Genomic DNA, 10,081 nt, shown 5'->3' on the forward strand with positions numbered 1-10,081 from the left:
CCTACCAGCCTGGGGAGTTCCTCTTTCAGTATCCTATCATTTTGCCTTTTCATACTGTTCATTGTGTTCAGAAGGAAAGAATACTGAAGTGGTTTGCCATTCCCAGAGTCCCTCTTACATGGAAACTAATTGCTTTCATGAAGGCTCCACCCTCATAACCTGATTACTTCCAAAGGCCCCTATCTCCTAATACCATCACATTAGTGTTATGGTTTCACAACATGAAAGTTAGGAAAAAACAAACATTCAGTCCCTAATATGTGTTCACTAGCATCATATTGTGGTTTTCATGTGGATTTTCCTAATGTCTAATGGTATTTAGTTGGAGAAGGAAATGGCAACCCACTCCAGTGTTCTTGCCTGGAGAATCCCAGGGATGGGGGAGCCTGGTGGGCTGCCATCTATGGGGTCGCACAGAGTCGGACACGACTGAAGCGACTTAGAAAGCAAGCAATGGTATTTAGTAGTTTCCCATATACTTTTTTTTTCATCAGTGTAGGTGAGGTTTGGTTTGGTGAGGTTTCTGTTCAAATCATTTTTACTTTAAAAATTATTTTTCTTTTTATTTTGGGTTTTGAAAATTTCTTGTGTATTCTAGATACAAATCCTTTGTAAGATGTATGATTTGCCAATATTTTATCCCACTCTGTGGTCTGTCTCTTCATTCTTTTAATAGTGTTTTACAAGAGCAGACATTTTAAAATTTGATGAAGTCCAAATTTGTATTTTATGGATCATGCTTTTAGTGTCAAATCTAAGAAACATTTGCCTTTAAAAAGTCACAAAAATTTCTTCTTTTTATATTCTTTATTCTAGAAAATTTATAGCTTATGTTTTACCTTATGGTCCATATTGAGCTACTCTTTGTATATACTACAAGGAGTGTATCAAAGTTCATTTTCTTCCACATGGATATTCAAAGTTTACCCTGCCTGTTATTGAAAAGTCTTTTCTTTCTGTCCTGAATTGCTTTTCCTACTTTGTAACAAAGTCAGTTGATTATGTATATATGGTTCTATTTCTGAGTCTATATTGTGTTCCATTGATCTGTCTCTAATAATATACTCTCTTTCTTACTGTATTTTTATAAGTCTTGAAGTCTGATACTGTACTTCTTTTAATTCTTGTTTTTAAGAGTTGTTTTGGCTATTATAGGTCCTTTGCCTTTCTGTATCAATTGCAGAATCAACTGACAAATTTCTATAAAAATCATGCTGGTATTCTCTTGGAATTGCATTGAATCAATGGGTTATATTATGTAGAACTAATATGTTAATAATATTGAGTCTTTGAATCTGAATCCAAATGCAGTCCGTCTCTCCACTTGTATTGGTTTTCTTTGATTATTTCATCAGTGATTTGTAGTTTCATTACACAAAGTTTGAACATATTTTGTTAGGTTTAAATCTGTGTTTTTATTATTTTATGCTATTAAAAATGCTACAATTTATTTAACATTAATTTCCAATTCTTTGTTGCTAGTATTTACACATAAAAACTATTTTTTTTCATATTGACCTTGTACCTTGTAACCTCATTAAACTCACTTATTAGTTCTAGTAGATTTTTAATATATATTTTTGTTTTTTCCAGGCAGATACTCATGTTTTCTATGAATAGAGTTTTACTTTTTCCTTTCAAACCTATATACCTTTTAATCATTTTTCACCTCATATTGAATGGGCTGGAAGTGCCAGTGTAATATCAAATAGCAATGGTGAGAATGGACATTCTTAACTTTCTTGTCCTTGATCATTTTTTTAAAAATAGGGTAACATTGGTTTATAACATTATACAAGTTTCAGGTATACAGCATTATATTTCTACTTCAGTGTACATTGCAGTGTGCTCACACACACACAATTTTAGCTCCTATTCAACACCATATATTTGACCACCTTTACGTGTTTTACCCTCCTCTCCACCCCTTCCTCTGTGGTAACCACTACTTTAGTCTATTTTTATTCTGTTTAATTTTTTTTTTTTTTTTTTGGTCACACTGTGTGGCATGTAGAATCCTAGTTCCCCAACCAGGGATCAATCCCATGCCCACTGCATTGGAAGCATGGAGTCTTAACAATTGGACTGCCAGGGAAAGTCCCACTACTACTGTATTCTAAATGTCTACAAGTTTGGTTTTGTTTGTTCACTTATTTTGTTTTAGTTTTTGTCTTTTATATTCCATATACAAGTGAGATCATATGATGTTTGTCTTTCCCCATCTGACTTATTTCATTTATTTCACTCATAACATATCTGGTCCTTTGTGTCTGGCTTCTTTAGCATAATGTTTTCAAGTTTCATCCATGTTGCAGGGTGTTGCAGTATTCCATTCCTGTTGTGGCTGAATATTCCACTGAATCTTGAGTGAGCTTTTGTTTTTTGTTTCTTGCAAGTGAAATCTTACGATATTTGTCTTTTTCCACCTGACTTAATTTCACCTTTACTAAAGGTTCATCCTTGTTGTCACAAATAGCAGGATTTCATCTTCATGGCTGAGTAGTATTCCATTGTGTGTGCATGTGTGAATCTTATATCTTTATCCATTCATCTGTTGATAGGCACTTAGGTTGTTTCCATATTTGGCTATTGTGAATAATGCTGATAATCTTGGTCCTGATCTTAGGGGGAAAGTATTTGGCATTTTATCATTGAGTATGATGTGTGTTGTATGTTTTTCATAGATGTCCTTATTCAGTTTGTGGAAATTTCTTTCTATTCTTAATTTGCTGAGAGTTTTTATCATGAATGGATGTCAGGTTTTGTCAAATGCTTTTTCCGCATCATTGAAACAATAATATGATTTTTTTTCTTATTTAGTGTCTTAATTTGTTAAATGATACTGATTGCTTTTCCAATGTTGGATTAACCTTCCATTTTCATGAGAAATATCTTTTGGCCATAATGCCTTTTAGTTTTTAATTATTTGTGAACTCTGCTCATATTTTGGAGAATATACTTGTGTCTATGTAAAGTATACTGGTCTGTATTTTTATTTTCTTGTAGTTTATCTTTTTGATATCAGGTTATCATTGGAATTAAAAGTAACTAGGTATGTGTTTTCTCCTTTTATTTTCTGGAAGAACTTGTGTTGAGTTGGTATTATTTACTAATTAAATATGTGTTAGAATTCACCACTCAAGCTACCTGGGCCTAATTTTTTTGTTGGAAAGTTTTAAACTATGAATTCAATTACTATAAGAAAAACAGGACTATATTCATGCTATCTATTGATTTTTACTGATATGTAATTCACATACTATAAAATTCACCCTTTTGAAGTGTAGAATTTAGCATATATATATATATATATATATATATATATATATATATATATTTGAGATTGTATCACTAAAACAATTTTGTGATTTCAGCATATTTTCATCACCCCCAAAAGAAACCTGGTACTCATTAGTAGTCACTCCTCGTTTTCCCCTCACCCCAGCCTCTGGAAACTACTAATCTACTTTCTCTAGCTTAATGAATTTGCCAAATTTGGATAGTTATATAAAAGTAATCATACAATATCTGGCCCTTTGTGTCTAGCTTCTTTTATTTAGCATAATGTTTCAAGGTTCATCCATGTTGTAGCATATTTCAGTATTTCATTCCTTTTATGGATGCATAATATTCCACTGAATCTTGAGTGAACTTTTGTTGTTTGTGTCTTTTAAGAAACTGATCACATCTAAGACAGTCTTGTAAATTAACTATACTCCAGGAAAATTAAAAAAAAAAAAAGAACTGGTCACTTTTATCTATTGGACTTACTGGGATAAACTTGTTTTTAATATCCTTTATTATGCATTTCATATCTGTAGGATTTGTAGCAATAGCTCTTCAATTTTGATATCTATAGTTCATGCCTTCTAATTTTTTTTCTTGATTGGTGAAGACAGTAACTTATAAATTTGATTCATCTTTTCTAGAAGTACAGATTTTGGTTCTGTTGATTTTCCTTATTGTTTTCTGTCTTCAATGTCATTGATTTCTCTATCTTATTTTTATTATTTCCTTCTTTCTGCTTGCTTTGAGTTGTGTTTGTTCTTCTTTTAGTACTATAAAGGAAGAACTTTAGGTTATTGATTTGAGAAGTTTCTTCTTTTCTAATATAAGCATTTAATGCTATCAATTCTAAGTACTAACCTAATTTTGAGGGGGACAAGAACATTCATACCACAGTAATGTTGAATATTTTATTCTTTTGAAAAATAGAAATTTTTAAAGAGTACTTTTAGGTTTACAGCAAAATTGGGAGGGGAATACAGATATTTCTCATATATCTCCTGCCTGTATATGCACAGCTTCACACACTATCAACATCTCACACCAGATGTATTTGTTACAACTGATGGACCTACTTTGAAACATCATTATCACTAAATTCCATAGTTTACATTAGAGTTCACTCTTGGCATTGTACATTATACGGATTTTGACAAATATGTGATGGCCTGTATCTACTATCACAGTATCATACAGAATAGTTTCACTGCCTTAAAAATCCTCTGTGCTCCACCTTTTGATCCTTACCTCTTCACTAACTCTTGATAACCATTGTTCTTTTTATGGTCTCCATAGATTTGCCTTTTCCATCATGTCATATAATTGAAACCATATAGTTGAAACCATATAGTATATAACCTCTTCAGACTGACTCCTTTTGCTTAGTAATATATATTTGAGGTTCTTCCATATATTTAACAGTTTGATAGCTTATTTCTTTTTAGCATTGAATAATATATTATCTGGGCTTCCCTGGTAGTTCAGACAGTAAAGTGTCTGCCTACAATGCAGGAGACCCGGGTTCAATCCCTGGGTCGGGAAGATCCCCTGGAGAAGGAAATGGCAACCCACTCCAGTAGACTTGCCTGGAAAATCCCATGGACCGAGGAGCCTGGTAGGCTGCAGTCAATGGGGTCACAAAGAGTCAGACACGACTGAGCAATGGATATACCACAGTTTATGTATCCACTCACATACTGAAGGACATCTTGATTGTTTCCAAGTTTTGGCAGTTATTAAAAAGCTGCTGTAAACATTCATGTGCAGATTTTTGTTTAAACATAAGTTCTCAGTTCCTTGGAGTAAATACCAAGGAGAACAATTTCTGGATCATATGTGAAGAGAATGTTAAGTTTTAAGAAACTGGTAAACTGTCTTCCAAAGTAGCTGTACCATTTTGCCTTTCCCCCACCAGTGAATGAGGATTCCTCTTGTTCTATATCCTTGCCAGCATTTGGTGTTGTTAGTGTTGAGTAATCTTACATGTGCTTATTGGCACATATGTCCTGTTTGGTGGAGTATTTGTTCCAGTATTTATCTTATTTTTAAATTGGATTTTTTTTTTCCTGTTGAGTTTACAGAATTCCTTATATATTTTGGATCAAGACTTTTGTCAGATACGTAATTTTCAAACTTTTTCCCAAACTTGTGGCTTATGTTTTCATATCCTTAACAGAATCTTTTGCAGAAAAAATTCATTTTGATGAAATCTAATTTATCAATTTGTTATTCTATGGATCATAGCTTTGGTTTCATATTTAAGAACTCAGCACCTATGACTTGTGACCCTAAGTCACAAAGATTTTTCTTATGTTTTCTTCTAAAAGTTTTATAATTTTAAAATTTATAGTATGAACCATATTCAACTAATTTGCTTTTGCTTCTTCAAAACTTTTCATTTTGTATTGGGGTATAGTTGATTAACAATGTTGCGATAGTTTCAGGTGTAATTTGCTGTTGCTTTTTATTTGGTACATGCTATCACAGTGGTGCACTGACTCATTAGAAAAGACCCTGATGCTGGGAAAGATTGAAGGCAGGAGGAGAAGGGGACAACAGAGGATGAGATGGTTGGATGGCATCACTGACTCGACGGACATGAGATTGAGCAAGCTCCAGGAGTTGGTGATGGACAGGGAAGCCTGGCATGGTGCAGTCCATGGGGTCGCAGAGTCAGACACATGCCTGAGTGACTGAACTGACTGACCAGGCTGGAGAGACAAGGGGATTTCTCTGTTGTCCTGGTGTAGCCTCAGTTTTAGACAGATCTTGTGTCCCTGAATTATCAGAGCAGAGTTTTCTCAGCAATACTATCTGTCCTCTGCATGGCAGCTAAATTTTGCCTTGTATCTTCAGTGGGCTTTTCAAGGAAAGTTTTCTGCCCCTTCTTTTTGCTATGAAGCCTCTAATTGCCTAGGTCTAGGACAGCTTTTTGCCCCTCTCCTAAGGAACAGAGGGATTTTTTTTTTCTTTTACCTTCCTTGGAAGCAATGGGTGTTCACACATTTCCTGAGGAGCAATAGTGTATGCTGTCCCACCTCCTCCTACCAGTCAGTAGCATTTGTGAAGAATTTTTGCCTTTCTTGTAGCAATGATTTACCCTTTCTTCTAAGCCTGCAATGTTTGTTCAGAGAGGCTTTATCTGGTTTTCTGCCCTGTCACCTCTCTTTCTCATTATCACCAGATGTAAGTCTGTGGCAAGCAGCCTGAGTGAAAGCCAACTTCGCTGGTCTTTGCTGTTCCAAGGTTTATAATATCATGCTACTCCACATTTAGACTTTACAAAAATCATTTTAAAATTAGCTCAATTCTCCTTACTGCTTTATGGCACTGCATATCTTTTACCCCTGTGTTGTGCTATAGGTGAATCAGTGCTAGCATTCCATCTCTCCTTGGAAGGGTTGTCTTTGTCCTGTGACCTCAGCATTCTGGTGTGTTCAAGAAAAGTTATGATTTTTTTGTTTATTTGCCTTTTTTATAGTTGTTAGTATAGAAAAGGACATTCTATCTTTTCTGCATCCTGAGCTGAAGTGGAATTCTGGGCAATAGCTTTTTAAAATCAATTTGTTTAGGGACTTTCCTGGTGGTTCAATGGCTAAGACTCCATACTCTGAATGCAGGGGGCCTGGGTTCAATCCCTGGTCAGGGAACTAGATCCCACATGTCATAGCTAGGAGTTTGCAAGCTGCAGCTAAAGATTCCGTATGGCACAATGAATATTGAAGACCCCTCATGCTCCAACTAAGACTTAATGCAGCCAAATAAATAAATATTTTTTAAAAATCGATTTGTTAAAAGAATGTTTAGGGAGAGGTCATACAGGATATAGGAGTCTCCTTGTGTATAGGCATAGTAATCTATTTTAGTTCTAAGATGTATTGCTATGTTAATGTTTTTTTTTTTTTTTTTTAATTTTTAAAAGTGTTCCAAACCTCCCCTGACTTAAGTTATAGTATTTACATTTTTGGTAAGATTTTCCTCATTGCAATGTCATTTGATAAAAAACAAAGGCTTTTTGGATTCATCTTGAATAGCTATTAATTTAAATAAAGCTTTAACATAAAATCTTTTCTTGAAATGTGTTAAAATCCATAAGATAAGAAATGCCATTGTGGGACCTCTGGTTAAGGGTTGATTTTACTATAAATTGAACTACCAAATGAACCAGTAATCCCTCTTCAGGGCATATACCCAAAGGAAATAAAATTAGTACTTCAAAGAGATATATGCACTTCCATGTTCATTGCAGCATTATTTATAGTGGTCAAGATATGGAAATGACCTAAACATCTATAAATGGATAAGTTTGGTTAAGAAAATGTGATATTTGGAAAATTATTCAATCATAAAAAATAAGGAAATCCTGCCATTTATAACAATATGGATGAATCTGAAGGACATTATGCCCAGTAGAATAAGCCAGACACAGAAAGAAAAACACTGCATGATCTCACTTATATGTAAAATCTAAAAGAAAAGAAAGTTGAATACATAGAAGCTGAGGAGAGAATGGTAGTTACCAAGGGCAAAGAGGTGAAGGAAATGAGGAAATGTTGGTCAAAGAGTACAAAGTTACAGTTATGTAGGATGAATAGCTCTGGAGATTATATACAACATGATGATTTTAGTTAATAATACTGTATTGAATACTGGAAATTTGCTAAGATAATAGATTTCAGGTCCTCTTATCATATATTGAAAATGGTAACTGTGAGAGGATATGTTAATTACCTTGACTGTAGTAAACCTTGCACTATGTATATTGAATCATCATATAGTACATTCTAAGCATATACAGTTTTTTTTAAAAAAGTTTTAATCTTGATTTAATTAAAAGACCAATGAAATATACTAGATCATACTTAAAGATGTAGAAAGCAAAGAAGTTAGGTAGAAGCTGTGTTGCCAAGTAATTAGCCTCCAATTAAAATAAAAAAAAGAACTTTTCAAAGCTTATATAGAATGTATTTTCTAGCAGAATGCTAAAGTTATAAGATTATTTTCTACTACATTCATGTTGAAAATCTCTTGAACTAGACTTTAGGTCAATTCAATAAATAATTTAAGAGGTAAATGAACTCTGAATCAGTAAGTGCAGAAGGAAAATAATGAAAGTAATTCTTTGCTTTAGAATGGAAAGCCAATTCTTGGTTTTAAAAGTCCTCTTTTGTCTAAATATGTCAGGATCCTGATATAGTCTACTAGGGATTATAGATATCTCTGATAGTGGTTCTGAATTCTTCTGCTTCCTAGTATCCAGGGGCTCAAATCTGCATAAATGTTTGTGCTTCTTGAACATTCAGAATTCTAACAAGAAAAGTGTTGAAAGCCTTAGTCGCTCAGTTGTGGTTGACTTTTTGTGACTCCATGGACTGTAGCCTGCCACGCTCCTGTGTCCCTGTAATTCTCCAGGCAAGAATACTGGGGTGGGTTGCCATTCCCTTCTCTGGGGTATCTTCCCAACCCAGAGATCAAACCGGGGTCTCCTGCATTGCAGGCAGATTCTTTACCCTCTGAGCCACCAGGGAAACCCTTCTAACAATGAGAGGGGCTCTAAATAGAAAAAAAAAAAAAAAAAAAAAAAAAGGCTTACTTGGTTGAGGCCAGACTTAAAGCAAATTCTCCTCCAGGGAGCTATCCAGGGTACTATATCACATTTACCTGAAGTTTTCCTGATCCATTGGACAAGAACCCTCTGCCGTTATCAGTGTCTACATATCTTCCTAATTTCAACTTGCTTATCTCTGACCTGCTGACCACAAGTAACCTAGGAACATGTCACCTGTCTTTGTCTGTGGCCAATCTGAATCACTGCAGATGGTGATTGCAGTCATGAAATTAAAAGAAATTAAAAGATGCTTACTGCTTGGAAGGAAAGTTATGACCAACCTAGACAGCATATTACAAAGCAGAGGCATTACTTTGCCAACAAAGGTCCATCTAGTCAAGGCTATGGTTTTTCCAGTGGTCATGTATGGATGTGAGAGTTGGACTATAAAGAAAGCTGAGCACAGAAGAATTGATACTTTTGAACTGTGGTGTTGGAAAAGACTCTTGAGAATCCCTTGGACTGCAAAGAGATCCAACCAATTCATCCTAAAGGAGATCAATTCTGGGTGTTCATTGGCAGGACTGATGTTGAAGCTGAAACTCCAATACTTTGGCCGCCTGATGCAAAGAGCTGACTCATTGGAAAAGACCCTGATGCTGGGAAAGATTGAGGGCAGGAGGAGAAGGGGACGACAGAGGATGAGATGGTTGGATGGCATTACCAACTCGATGGACATGGGTTTGGGTGGACTCCGGGAGTTGGTGATGGACAGGGAGGCCTGGCATGCTGTGGTTCATGGGGTCGCAAAGAGTTGGACACGACTAAGCGACTGAACTGAATTGAACTGAATCTGCATATATATATATACTTTTTCTTCTGTAACCAACTCCAAATTTGCCTATTTTCCCAGTTGAACTCCTAATACAGGGCACCAGAAAAAAAGCACTTTTATTAACTTCAACTATGTTTATTAATAATAAGTTGTTATTAGCATGTCAACTGCTTTTATATAATGAAGCCTTAAAGTGCTTCATTGGGGTTTGTATCTTATATAATATTTCCTTTGTAGATTTTTTTTTCTTTTGCAGTTTAAATTTGCACTTTCCAATTCTCTATAATTTTTATATGAATTTTTAAAACCTGAAATCTGAATGAATCATGCAGGCTTTTTGAACAAAATTCCTCTCTAGAATATCTGTCTCTTACTTTGGCTAATTATAACTTAAAACAGTAGTTCTCAAAGTG

This window comes from Bubalus kerabau, chromosome X (genome assembly GCF_029407905.1).
Source record: "Bubalus kerabau isolate K-KA32 ecotype Philippines breed swamp buffalo chromosome X, PCC_UOA_SB_1v2, whole genome shotgun sequence".
Classification (NCBI taxonomy): Eukaryota; Metazoa; Chordata; class Mammalia; order Artiodactyla; family Bovidae; genus Bubalus; species Bubalus kerabau.